This window comes from Siphateles boraxobius, unplaced genomic scaffold (assembly GCF_051911475.1).
Source record: "Siphateles boraxobius isolate OS27281-9 unplaced genomic scaffold, OSU_SipBor_1 61, whole genome shotgun sequence".
Lineage (NCBI taxonomy): Eukaryota > Metazoa > Chordata > Actinopteri > Cypriniformes > Leuciscidae > Siphateles > Siphateles boraxobius.
This window is the reverse complement of record NW_027509188.1, coordinates 1829184-1841573: the sequence shown is the minus strand read 5'-3', so window position 1 is coordinate 1841573 and position 12390 is coordinate 1829184. Positions and strand designations below refer to the sequence as shown.

The window sequence follows — 12390 nt, the reverse complement described above, 5'->3', positions numbered from 1 at the left end:
AAGAGAGAGGGCTAATAGATGCGCCCAACGTGGGGCTCGAACCCACGACCCTGAGATTAAGAGTCTCATGCTCTACCGACTGAGCTAGCCGGGCAACTAAGGTGACCTGCTTCGGGCTGGTCGCGGCCATTATCTGTGCCTAAATTGCGCCCGTGAAAGGGAGCCTCACATTTCGCACAGGCTTGGCATAGCCTCTTGCGGGTAAAGTCAGGGTTAAGCCTAGAGGTAGGCTTAGAGTGTACTTTGTTTGTTTGAGCCATATCTGTTGTTGGGGGATACAATTTGACCCAGTAGAGCAGGCCAATAATATGCACAACCTGGAGCTAAAGTTCCGTTTCGGTCTGTCGAGTGAGAGAGCGGTTACCGAAGGCAATCTTCTCCAAATATCCAAAGGCAAAAGTGAGTCATACAACAAAGAGTTGGAGGGACACAACCTCCAAACGGAAGCAAAAACGCTAGCACATATAATCCTATGCCGAATCGATTGACCTGATGCCTGAGAGCCTGATAGGTTACAAGTTACCGGTGCCCTCTTTATGAGAACGAATCCACGTTCGATCAATGTCGGAAGTTAAGACGGATGCTCGATGGTGTTTTAAAAGGAGTTTTGAGCAGGACCTCTCTGGAACACAGGCCTCCACCACCCGGAACAAAACATGAGCATTCCATCCACGCGCCACAGCAAACATAAGCTGATGTAAACTTTCACAACACCCGCTGTCTTCTTTGAACACAAAGCAACTGACCAAGCTGTAAACGCTAAAAGGGCCAAGAAACGTCGTTTCATGCGTCCGAAATGACACGGATGTGTTAGTGGACACACGTGTGCTAAATTCTGCAGCTGTGTTGGTGGTTGCATGGCAGGACGTCAACGAAAAACACCATTCGTCCCCCCGTTTCGGTCTGTCGAGTGAGAGAGCGGTTACCGAAGGCAAACTTCTCCAAATATCCAAAGATAAAAGTGAGTCATACAACAAAGAGTTGGAGGGACACAACCTCCAACCGGAATCAAAAACGCTAGTACATATAGGCCTATGCCGAATCGATTGACCTCATGCCTGAGAGCCTGATAGGTTACAAGTTACCGGTGCCCTCCTTATGAGAACAAAATCCACGTTCGATCAATGTCGGAAGTTATTACGGATGCTCGATGGTGTTTTAAAAGGAGTTTTGAGCAGGACCTCTCTGGAACACAGGCCTCCACCACCAGGAACAAAACATGAGTATTCCATCCACGCGCCACAGCAAACATAAGCTGATGTAAACTTTCACAACACCCGCTGTCTTCTCTGAACACAAAGCAACTGACCAAGCTGTAAACGCTAAAAGGGGCCAAGAAACGTCGTGTCATGCGTCCGAAATGACACGGATGTGTTAGTGGACACACGTGTGCTAAATTCTGCAGCAGTGTTGGTGGTTGCATGGCCGGACGTCAACGAAAAACACCATTCGTCCCTGGGTGGGCTCGAACCACCAACCTTTCGGTTAACAGCCGAACGCGCTGTCCGATTGCGCCACAGAGACCTACGGCCAGCCAGTCCATGGGTCAGTTTATAAAAAAAAGCAGACCTGGACTTTTCCGGCAATGGTGGACTCGCTTTCCACGCTGGAAACCGAGACCCCGTTGGGAAGAGAGAGGGCTAATAGATGCGCCCAACGTGGGGCTCGAACCCACGACCCTGAGATTAAGAGTCTCATGCTCTACCGACTGAGCTAGCCGGGCAACTGCGGTGACCTGCTTCGGGCTGGTCGCGGCCATTATCTGTGCCTAAATTGCGCCCGTGAAAGGGAGCCTCACATTTCGCACAGTTCCGTTTCGGTCTGTCGAGTGAGAGAGCGGTTACCGAAGGCAACCTTCTCCAAATATCCAAAGGCAAAAGTGAGTCATACAACAAAGAGTTGGAGGGACACAACCTCCAAACGGAAGCAAAAACGCTAGCACATATAATCCTATGCCGAATCGATTGACCTGATGCCTGAGAGCCTGATAGGTTACAAGTTACCGGTGCCCTCTTTATGAGAACGAATCCACGTTCGATCAATGTCGGAAGTTAAGACGGATGCTCGATGGTGTTTTAAAAGGAGTTTTGAGCAGGACCTCTCTGGAACACAGGCCTCCACCACCCGGAACAAAACATGAGCATTCCATCCACGCGCCACAGCAAACATAAGCTGATGTAAACTTTCACAACACCCGCTGTCTTCTTTGAACACAAAGCAACTGACCAAGCTGTAAACGCTAAAAGGGCCAAGAAACGTCGTTTCATGCGTCCGAAATGACACGGATGTGTTAGTGGACACACGTGTGCTAAATTCTGCAGCTGTGTTGGTGGTTGCATGGCAGGACGTCAACGAAAAACACCATTCGTCCCCCCGTTTCGGTCTGTCGAGTGAGAGAGCGGTTACCGAAGGCAAACTTCTCCAAATATCCAAAGATAAAAGTGAGTCATACAACAAAGAGTTGGAGGGACACAACCTCCAACCGGAATCAAAAACGCTAGTACATATAGGCCTATGCCGAATCGATTGACCTCATGCCTGAGAGCCTGATAGGTTACAAGTTACCGGTGCCCTCCTTATGAGAACAAAATCCACGTTCGATCAATGTCGGAAGTTATTACGGATGCTCGATGGTGTTTTAAAAGGAGTTTTGAGCAGGACCTCTCTGGAACACAGGCCTCCACCACCAGGAACAAAACATGAGTATTCCATCCACGCGCCACAGCAAACATAAGCTGATGTAAACTTTCACAACACCCGCTGTCTTCTCTGAACACAAAGCAACTGACCAAGCTGTAAACGCTAAAAGGGGCCAAGAAACGTCGTGTCATGCGTCCGAAATGACACGGATGTGTTAGTGGACACACGTGTGCTAAATTCTGCAGCTGTGTTGGTGGTTGCATGGCCGGACGTCAACGAAAAACACCATTCGTCCCTGGGTGGGCTCGAACCACCAACCTTTCGGTTAACAGCCGAACGCGCTGTCCGATTGCGCCACAGAGACCTACGGCCAGCCAGTCCATGGGTCAGCTTATAAAAAAAAGCAGACCTGGACTTTTCCGGCAATGGTGGACTCGCTTTCCACGCTGGAAACCGAGACCCCATTGGGAAGAGAGAGGGCTAATAGATGCGCCCAACGTGGGGCTCGAACCCACGACCCTGAGATTAAGAGTCTCATGCTCTACCGACTGAGCTAGCCGGGCAACTAAGGTGACCTGCTTCGGGCTGGTCGCGGCCATTATCTGTGCCTAAATTGCGCCCGTGAAAGGGAGCCTCACATTTCGCACAGGCTTGGCATAGCCTCTTGCGGGTAAAGTCAGGGTTAAGCCTAGAGGTAGGCTTAGAGTGTACTTTGTTTGTTTGAGCCATATCTGTTGTTGGGGGATACAATTTGACCCAGTAGAGCAGGCCAATAATATGCACAACCCGGAGCTAAAGTTCCGTTTCGGTCTGTCGAGTGAGAGAGCGGTTACCGAAGGCAACCTTCTCCAAATATCCAAAGGCAAAAGTGAGTCATACAACAAAGAGTTGGAGGGACACAACCTCCAAACGGAAGCAAAAACGCTAGCACATATAATCCTATGCCGAATCGATTGACCTGATGCCTGAGAGCCTGATAGGTTACAAGTTACCGGTGCCCTCTTTATGAGAACGAATCCACGTTCGATCAATGTCGGAAGTTAAGACGGATGCTCGATGGTGTTTTAAAATGAGTTTTGAGCAGGACCTCTCTGGAACACAGGCCTCCACCACCCGGAACAAAACATGAGCATTCCATCCACGCGCCACAGCAAACATAAGCTGATGTAAACTTTCACAACACCCGCTGTCTTCTTTGAAAACAAAGCAACTGACCAAGCTGTAAACGCTAAAAGGGCCAAGAAACGTCGTTTCATGCGTCCGAAATGACACGGATGTGTTAGTGGACACACGTGTGCTAAATTCTGCAGCTGTGTTGGTGGTTGCATGGCAGGACGTCAACGAAAAACACCATTCGTCCCCCCGTTTCGGTCTGTCGAGTGAGAGAGCGGTTACCGAAGGCAAACTTCTCCAAATATCCAAAGATAAAAGTGAGTCATACAACAAAGAGTTGGAGGGACACAACCTCCAACCGGAATCAAAAACGCTAGTACATATAGGCCTATGCCGAATCGATTGACCTCATGCCTGAGAGCCTGATAGGTTACAAGTTACCGGTGCCCTCCTTATGAGAACAAAATCCACGTTCGATCAATGTCGGAAGTTATTACGGATGCTCGATGGTGTTTTAAAAGGAGTTTTGAGCAGGACCTCTCTGGAACACAGGCCTCCACCACCAGGAACAAAACATGAGTATTCCATCCACGCGCCACAGCAAACATAAGCTGATGTAAACTTTCACAACACCCGCTGTCTTCTCTGAACACAAAGCAACTGACCAAGCTGTAAACGCTAAAAGGGGCCAAGAAACGTCGTGTCATGCGTCCGAAATGACACGGATGTGTTAGTGGACACACGTGTGCTAAATTCTGCAGCTGTGTTGGTGGTTGCATGGCCGGACGTCAACGAAAAACACCATTCGTCCCTGGGTGGGCTCGAACCACCAACCTTTCGGTTAACAGCCGAACGCGCTGTCCGATTGCGCCACAGAGACCTACGGCCAGCCAGTCCATGGGTCAGCTTATAAAAAAAAGCAGACCTGGACTTTTCCGGCAATGGTGGACTCGCTTTCCACGCTGGAAACCGAGACCCCATTGGGAAGAGAGAGGGCTAATAGATGCGCCCAACGTGGGGCTCGAACCCACGACCCTGAGATTAAGAGTCTCATGCTCTACCGACTGAGCTAGCCGGGCAACTAAGGTGACCTGCTTCGGGCTGGTCGCGGCCATTATCTGTGCCTAAATTGCGCCCGTGAAAGGGAGCCTCACATTTCGCACAGGCTTGGCATAGCCTCTTGCGGGTAAAGTCAGGGTTAAGCCTAGAGGTAGGCTTAGAGTGTACTTTGTTTGTTTGAGCCATATCTGTTGTTGGGGGATACAATTTGACCCAGTAGAGCAGGCCAATAATATGCACAACCCGGAGCTAAAGTTCCGTTTCGGTCTGTCGAGTGAGAGAGCGGTTACCGAAGGCAACCTTCTCCAAATATCCAAAGGCAAAAGTGAGTCATACAACAAAGAGTTGGAGGGACACAACCTCCAAACGGAAGCAAAAACGCTAGCACATATAATCCTATGCCGAATCGATTGACCTGATGCCTGAGAGCCTGATAGGTTACAAGTTACCGGTGCCCTCTTTATGAGAACGAATCCACGTTCGATCAATGTCGGAAGTTAAGACGGATGCTCGATGGTGTTTTAAAAGGAGTTTTGAGCAGGACCTCTCTGGAACACAGGCCTCCACCACCCGGAACAAAACATGAGCATTCCATCCACGCGCCACAGCAAACATAAGCTGATGTAAACTTTCACAACACCCGCTGTCTTCTTTGAAAACAAAGCAACTGACCAAGCTGTAAACGCTAAAAGGGCCAAGAAACGTCGTTTCATGCGTCCGAAATGACACGGATGTGTTAGTGGACACACGTGTGCTAAATTCTGCAGCTGTGTTGGTGGTTGCATGGCAGGACGTCAACGAAAAACACCATTCGTCCCCCCGTTTCGGTCTGTCGAGTGAGAGAGCGGTTACCGAAGGCAAACTTCTCCAAATATCCAAAGATAAAAGTGAGTCATACAACAAAGAGTTGGAGGGACACAACCTCCAACCGGAATCAAAAACGCTAGTACATATAGGCCTATGCCGAATCGATTGACCTCATGCCTGAGAGCCTGATAGGTTACAAGTTACCGGTGCCCTCCTTATGAGAACAAAATCCACGTTCGATCAATGTCGGAAGTTATTACGGATGCTCGATGGTGTTTTAAAAGGAGTTTTGAGCAGGACCTCTCTGGAACACAGGCCTCCACCACCAGGAACAAAACATGAGTATTCCATCCATGCGCCACAGCAAACATAAGCTGATGTAAACTTTCACAACACCCGCTGTCTTCTCTGAACACAAAGCAACTGACCAAGCTGTAAACGCTAAAAGGGGCCAAGAAACGTCGTGTCATGCGTCCGAAATGACACGGATGTGTTAGTGGACACACGTGTGCTAAATTCTGCAGCTGTGTTGGTGGTTGCATGGCCGGACGTCAACGAAAAACACCATTCGTCCCTGGGTGGGCTCGAACCACCAACCTTTCGGTTAACAGCCGAACGCGCTGTCCGATTGCGCCACAGAGACCTACGGCCAGCCAGTCCATGGGTCAGCTTATAAAAAAAAGCAGACCTGGACTTTTCCGGCAATGGTGGACTCGCTTTCCACGCTGGAAACCGAGACCCCATTGGGAAGAGAGAGGGCTAATAGATGCGCCCAACGTGGGGCTCGAACCCACGACCCTGAGATTAAGAGTCTCATGCTCTACCGACTGAGCTAGCCGGGCAACTAAGGTGACCTGCTTCGGGCTGGTCGCGGCCATTATCTGTGCCTAAATTGCGCCCGTGAAAGGGAGCCTCACATTTCGCACAGGCTTGGCATAGCCTCTTGCGGGTAAAGTCAGGGTTAAGCCTAGAGGTAGGCTTAGAGTGTACTTTGTTTGTTTGAGCCATATCTGTTGTTGGGGGATACAATTTGACCCAGTAGAGCAGGCCAATAATATGCACAACCTGGAGCTAAAGTTCCGTTTCGGTCTGTCGAGTGAGAGAGCGGTTACCGAAGGCAATCTTCTCCAAATATCCAAAGGCAAAAGTGAGTCATACAACAAAGAGTTGGAGGGACACAACCTCCAAACGGAAGCAAAAACGCTAGCACATATAATCCTATGCCGAATCGATTGACCTGATGCCTGAGAGCCTGATAGGTTACAAGTTACCGGTGCCCTCTTTATGAGAACGAATCCACGTTCGATCAATGTCGGAAGTTAAGACGGATGCTCGATGGTGTTTTAAAAGGAGTTTTGAGCAGGACCTCTCTGGAACACAGGCCTCCACCACCCGGAACAAAACATGAGCATTCCATCCACGCGCCACAGCAAACATAAGCTGATGTAAACTTTCACAACACCCGCTGTCTTCTTTGAACACAAAGCAACTGACCAAGCTGTAAACGCTAAAAGGGCCAAGAAACGTCGTTTCATGCGTCCGAAATGACACGGATGTGTTAGTGGACACACGTGTGCTAAATTCTGCAGCTGTGTTGGTGGTTGCATGGCAGGACGTCAACGAAAAACACCATTCGTCCCCCCGTTTCGGTCTGTCGAGTGAGAGAGCGGTTACCGAAGGCAAACTTCTCCAAATATCCAAAGATAAAAGTGAGTCATACAACAAAGAGTTGGAGGGACACAACCTCCAACCGGAATCAAAAACGCTAGTACATATAGGCCTATGCCGAATCGATTGACCTCATGCCTGAGAGCCTGATAGGTTACAAGTTACCGGTGCCCTCCTTATGAGAACAAAATCCACGTTCGATCAATGTCGGAAGTTATTACGGATGCTCGATGGTGTTTTAAAAGGAGTTTTGAGCAGGACCTCTCTGGAACACAGGCCTCCACCACCAGGAACAAAACATGAGTATTCCATCCACGCGCCACAGCAAACATAAGCTGATGTAAACTTTCACAACACCCGCTGTCTTCTCTGAACACAAAGCAACTGACCAAGCTGTAAACGCTAAAAGGGGCCAAGAAACGTCGTGTCATGCGTCCGAAATGACACGGATGTGTTAGTGGACACACGTGTGCTAAATTCTGCAGCAGTGTTGGTGGTTGCATGGCCGGACGTCAACGAAAAACACCATTCGTCCCTGGGTGGGCTCGAACCACCAACCTTTCGGTTAACAGCCGAACGCGCTGTCCGATTGCGCCACAGAGACCTACGGCCAGCCAGTCCATGGGTCAGTTTATAAAAAAAAGCAGACCTGGACTTTTCCGGCAATGGTGGACTCGCTTTCCACGCTGGAAACCGAGACCCCGTTGGGAAGAGAGAGGGCTAATAGATGCGCCCAACGTGGGGCTCGAACCCACGACCCTGAGATTAAGAGTCTCATGCTCTACCGACTGAGCTAGCCGGGCAACTGCGGTGACCTGCTTCGGGCTGGTCGCGGCCATTATCTGTGCCTAAATTGCGCCCGTGAAAGGGAGCCTCACATTTCGCACAGTTCCGTTTCGGTCTGTCGAGTGAGAGAGCGGTTACCGAAGGCAACCTTCTCCAAATATCCAAAGGCAAAAGTGAGTCATACAACAAAGAGTTGGAGGGACACAACCTCCAAACGGAAGCAAAAACGCTAGCACATATAATCCTATGCCGAATCGATTGACCTGATGCCTGAGAGCCTGATAGGTTACAAGTTACCGGTGCCCTCTTTATGAGAACGAAATCCACGTTCGATCAATGTCGGAAGTTATGACGGATGCTCGATGGTGTTTTAAAAGGAGTTTTGAGCAGGACCTCTCTGGAACACAGGCCTCCACCACCCGGAACAAAACATGAGCATTCCATCCACGCGCCACAGCAAACATAAGCTGATGTAAACTTTCACAACACCCGCTGTCTTCTTTGAACACAAAGCAACTGACCAAGCTGTAAACGCTAAAAGGGCCAAGAAACGTCGTTTCATGCGTCCGAAATGACACGGATGTGTTAGTGAACACACGTGTGCTAAATTCTGCAGCTGTGTTGGTGGTTGCATGGCAGGACGTCAACGAAAAACACCATTCGTCCCCCCTGTTTCGGTCTGTCGAGTGAGAGAGCGGTTACCGAAGGCAACCTTCTCCAAATATCCAAAGATAAAAGTGAGTCATACAACAAAGAGTTGGAGGGACACAACCTCCAACCGGAATCAAAAACGCTAGTACATATAGGCCTATGCCGAATCGATTGACCTCATGCCTGAGAGCCTGATAGGTTACAAGTTACCGGTGCCCTCCTTATGAGAACAAAATCCACGTTCGATCAATGTCGGAAGTTATTACGGATGCTCGATGGTGTTTTAAAAGGAGTTTTGAGCAGGACGACTCTGGAACACAGGCCTCCACCACCAGGAACAAAACATGAGTATTCCATCCACGCGCCACAGCAAACATAAGCTGATGTAAACTTTCACAACACCCGCTGTCTTCTCTGGACACAAAGCAACTGACCAAGCTGTAAACGCTAAAAGGGGCCAAGAAACATCGTGTCATGCGTCCGAAATGACACGGATGTGTTAGTGGACACAAGTGTGCTAAATTCTGCAGCTGTGTTGGTGGTTGCATGGCCGGACGTCAACGAAAAACACCATTCGTCCCTGGGTGGGCTCGAACCACCAACCTTTCAGTTAACAGCCGAACGCGCTGTCCGATTGCGCCACAGAGACCTACGGCCAGCCAGTCCATGGGTCAGCTTATAAAAAAAAGCAGACCTGGACTTTTCCGGCAATGGTGGACTCGCTTTCCACGCTGGAAACCGAGACCCCGTTGGGAAGAGAGAGGGCTAATAGATGCGCCCAACGTGGGGCTCGAACCCACAACCCTGAAATTAAGAGTCTCATGCTCTACCGACTGAGCTAGCCGGGCAACTAAGGTGACCTGCTTCGGGCTGGTCGCGGCCATTATCTGTGCCTAAATTGCGCCCGTGAAAGGGAGCCTCACATTTCGCACAGTTCCGTTTCGGTCTGTCGAGTGAGAGAGCGGTTACCGAAGGCAACCTTCTCCAAATATCCAAAGGCAAAAGTGAGTCATACAACAAAGAGTTGGAGGGACACAACCTCCAAACGGAAGCAAAAACGCTAGCACATATAATCCTATGCCGAATCGATTGACCTGATGCCTGAGAGCCTGATAGGTTACAAGTTACCGGTGCCCTCTTTATGAGAACGAAATCCACGTTCGATCAATGTCGGAAGTTATTACGGATGCTCGATGGTGTTTTAAAAGGAGTTTTGAGCAGGACCTCTCTGGAACACAGGCCTCCACCACCCGGAACAAAACATGAGCATTCCATCCACGCGCCACAGCAAACATAAGCTGATGTAAACTTTCACAACACCCGCTGTCTTCTTTGAACACAAAGCAACTGACCAAGCTGTAAACGCTAAAAGGGCCAAGAAACGTCGTTTCATGCGTCCGAAATGACACGTATGTGTTAGTGGACACACGTGTGCTAAATTCTGCAGCTGTGTTGGTGGTTGCATGGCAGGACGTCAACGAAAAACACCATTCGTCCCCCCGTTTCGGTCTGTCGAGTGAGAGAGCGGTTACCGAAGGCAAACTTCTCCAAATATCCAAAGATAAAAGTGAGTTATACAACAAAGAGTTGGAGGGACACAACCTCCAACCGGAATCAAAAACGCTAGTACATATAGGCCTATGCCGAATCGATTGACCTCATGCCTGAGAGCCTGATAGGTTACAAGTTACCGGTGCCCTCCTTATGAGAACAAAATCCACGTTCGATCAATGTCGGAAGTTATTACGGATGCTCGATGGTGTTTTAAAAGGAGTTTTGAGCAGGACCTCTCTGGAACACAGGCCTCCACCACCAGGAACAAAACATGAGTATTCCATCCACGCGCCACAGCAAACATAAGCTGATGTAAACTTTCACAACACCCGCTGTCTTCTCTGAACACAAAGCAACTGACCAAGCTGTAAACGCTAAAAGGGGCCAAGAAACGTCGTGTCATGCGTCCGAAATGACACGGATGTGTTAGTGGACACACGTGTGCTAAATTCTGCAGCTGTGTTGGTGGTTGCATGGCCGGACGTCAACGAAAAACACCATTCGTCCCTGGGTGGGCTCGAACCACCAACCTTTCGGTTAACAGCCGAACGCGCTGTCCGATTGCACCACAGAGACCTACGGCCAGCCAGTCCATGGGTCAGCTTATAAAAAAAAGCAGACCTGGACTTTTCCGGCAATGGTGGACTCGCTTTCCACGCTGGAAAACGAGACCCCGTTGGGAAGAGAGAGGGCTAATAGATGCGCCCAACGTGGGGCTCGAACCCACGACCCTGAGATTAAGAGTCTCATGCTCTACCGACTGAGCTAGCCGGGCAACTAAGGTGACCTGCTTCGGGCTGGTCGCGGCCATTATCTGTGCCTAAATTGCGCCCGTGAAAGGGAGCCTCACATTTCGCACAGGCTTGGCATAGCCTCTTGCGGGTAAAGTCAGGGTTAAGCCTAGAGGTAGGCTTAGAGTGTACTTTGTTTGTTTGAGCCATATCTGTTGTTGGGGGATACAATTTGACCCAGTAGAGCAGGCCAATAATATGCACAACCCGGAGCTAAAGTTCCGTTTCGGTCTGTCGAGTGAGAGAGCGGTTACCGAAGGCAACCTTCTCCAAATATCCAAAGGCAAAAGTGAGTCATACAACAAAGAGTTGGAGGGACACAACCTCCAAACGGAAGCAAAAACGCTAGCACATATAATCCTATGCCGAATCGATTGACCTGATGCCTGAGAGCCTGATAGGTTACAAGTTACCGGTGCCCTCTTTATGAGAACGAAATCCACGTTCGATCAATGTCGGAAGTTATGACGGATGCTCGATGGTGTTTTAAAAGGAGTTTTGAGCAGGACCTCTCTGGAACACAGGCCTCCACCACCCGGAACAAAACATGAGCATTCCATCCACGCGCCACAGCAAACATAAGCTGATGTAAACTTTCACAACACCCGCTGTCTTCTTTGAACACAAAGCAACTGACCAAGCTGTAAACGCTAAAAGGGCCAAGAAACGTCGTTTCATGCGTCCGAAATGACACGGATGTGTTAGTGGACACACGTGTGCTAAATTCTGCAGCTGTGTTGGTGGTTGCATGGCAGGACGTCAACGAAAAACACCATTCGTCCCCCCGTTTCGGTCTGTCGAGTGAGAGAGCGGTTACCGAAGGCAACCTTCTCCAAATATCCAAAGGCAAAAGTGAGTCATACAACAAAGAGTTGGAGGGACACAACCTCCAAACGGAAGCAAAAACGCTAGCACATATAATCCTATGCCGAATCGATTGACCTGATGCCTGAGAGCCTGATAGGTTACAAGTTACCGGTGCCCTCTTTATGAGAACGAATCCACGTTCGATCAATGTCGGAAGTTAAGACGGATGCTCGATGGTGTTTTAAAATGAGTTTTGAGCAGGACCTCTCTGGAACACAGGCCTCCACCACCCGGAACAAAACATGAGCATTCCATCCACGCGCCACAGCAAACATAAGCTGATGTAAACTTTCACAACACCCGCTGTCTTCTTTGAAAACAAAGCAACTGACCAAGCTGTAAACGCTAAAAGGGCCAAGAAACGTCGTTTCATGCGTCCGAAATGACACGGATGTGTTAGTGGACACACGTGTGCTAAATTCTGCAGCTGTGTTGGTGGTTGCATGGCAGGACG

The 12390-nt window shown here is 49.5% G+C and overlaps 15 non-coding genes across 15 annotated transcripts; all 15 read right to left on the bottom strand.

The window, feature by feature from the left end:
- Window positions 1-21: 21 nt before the first annotated feature.
- Window positions 22-94, bottom strand: trnak-cuu (transfer RNA lysine (anticodon CUU)). Its single transcript has one exon. It is a non-coding gene; the product is annotated as a tRNA-Lys (tRNA).
- A 1356-nt stretch (window positions 95-1450) lies between these two features.
- trnan-guu (transfer RNA asparagine (anticodon GUU)) lies at window positions 1451-1524 on the bottom strand. Its single transcript has one exon. It is a non-coding gene; the product is annotated as a tRNA-Asn (tRNA).
- Window positions 1525-1650: 126 nt separating this feature from the next.
- trnak-cuu (transfer RNA lysine (anticodon CUU)) lies at window positions 1651-1723 on the bottom strand. Its single transcript has one exon. It is a non-coding gene; the product is annotated as a tRNA-Lys (tRNA).
- Window positions 1724-2930: 1207 nt separating this feature from the next.
- On the bottom strand, window positions 2931-3004 carry trnan-guu (transfer RNA asparagine (anticodon GUU)). Its single transcript has one exon. It is a non-coding gene; the product is annotated as a tRNA-Asn (tRNA).
- A 126-nt stretch (window positions 3005-3130) lies between these two features.
- trnak-cuu (transfer RNA lysine (anticodon CUU)) lies at window positions 3131-3203 on the bottom strand. The gene has a single exon. It is a non-coding gene; the product is annotated as a tRNA-Lys (tRNA).
- A 1356-nt stretch (window positions 3204-4559) lies between these two features.
- trnan-guu (transfer RNA asparagine (anticodon GUU)) lies at window positions 4560-4633 on the bottom strand. The gene has a single exon. It is a non-coding gene; the product is annotated as a tRNA-Asn (tRNA).
- A 126-nt stretch (window positions 4634-4759) lies between these two features.
- Window positions 4760-4832, bottom strand: trnak-cuu (transfer RNA lysine (anticodon CUU)). Its single transcript has one exon. It is a non-coding gene; the product is annotated as a tRNA-Lys (tRNA).
- A 1356-nt stretch (window positions 4833-6188) lies between these two features.
- On the bottom strand, window positions 6189-6262 carry trnan-guu (transfer RNA asparagine (anticodon GUU)). The gene has a single exon. It is a non-coding gene; the product is annotated as a tRNA-Asn (tRNA).
- Window positions 6263-6388: 126 nt separating this feature from the next.
- On the bottom strand, window positions 6389-6461 carry trnak-cuu (transfer RNA lysine (anticodon CUU)). The gene has a single exon. It is a non-coding gene; the product is annotated as a tRNA-Lys (tRNA).
- A 1356-nt stretch (window positions 6462-7817) lies between these two features.
- On the bottom strand, window positions 7818-7891 carry trnan-guu (transfer RNA asparagine (anticodon GUU)). Its single transcript has one exon. It is a non-coding gene; the product is annotated as a tRNA-Asn (tRNA).
- A 126-nt stretch (window positions 7892-8017) lies between these two features.
- Window positions 8018-8090, bottom strand: trnak-cuu (transfer RNA lysine (anticodon CUU)). Its single transcript has one exon. It is a non-coding gene; the product is annotated as a tRNA-Lys (tRNA).
- A 1209-nt stretch (window positions 8091-9299) lies between these two features.
- Window positions 9300-9373, bottom strand: trnan-guu (transfer RNA asparagine (anticodon GUU)). The gene has a single exon. It is a non-coding gene; the product is annotated as a tRNA-Asn (tRNA).
- A 126-nt stretch (window positions 9374-9499) lies between these two features.
- On the bottom strand, window positions 9500-9572 carry trnak-cuu (transfer RNA lysine (anticodon CUU)). Its single transcript has one exon. It is a non-coding gene; the product is annotated as a tRNA-Lys (tRNA).
- Window positions 9573-10780: 1208 nt separating this feature from the next.
- trnan-guu (transfer RNA asparagine (anticodon GUU)) lies at window positions 10781-10854 on the bottom strand. Its single transcript has one exon. It is a non-coding gene; the product is annotated as a tRNA-Asn (tRNA).
- A 126-nt stretch (window positions 10855-10980) lies between these two features.
- trnak-cuu (transfer RNA lysine (anticodon CUU)) lies at window positions 10981-11053 on the bottom strand. Its single transcript has one exon. It is a non-coding gene; the product is annotated as a tRNA-Lys (tRNA).
- Window positions 11054-12390: the final 1337 nt, after the last annotated feature.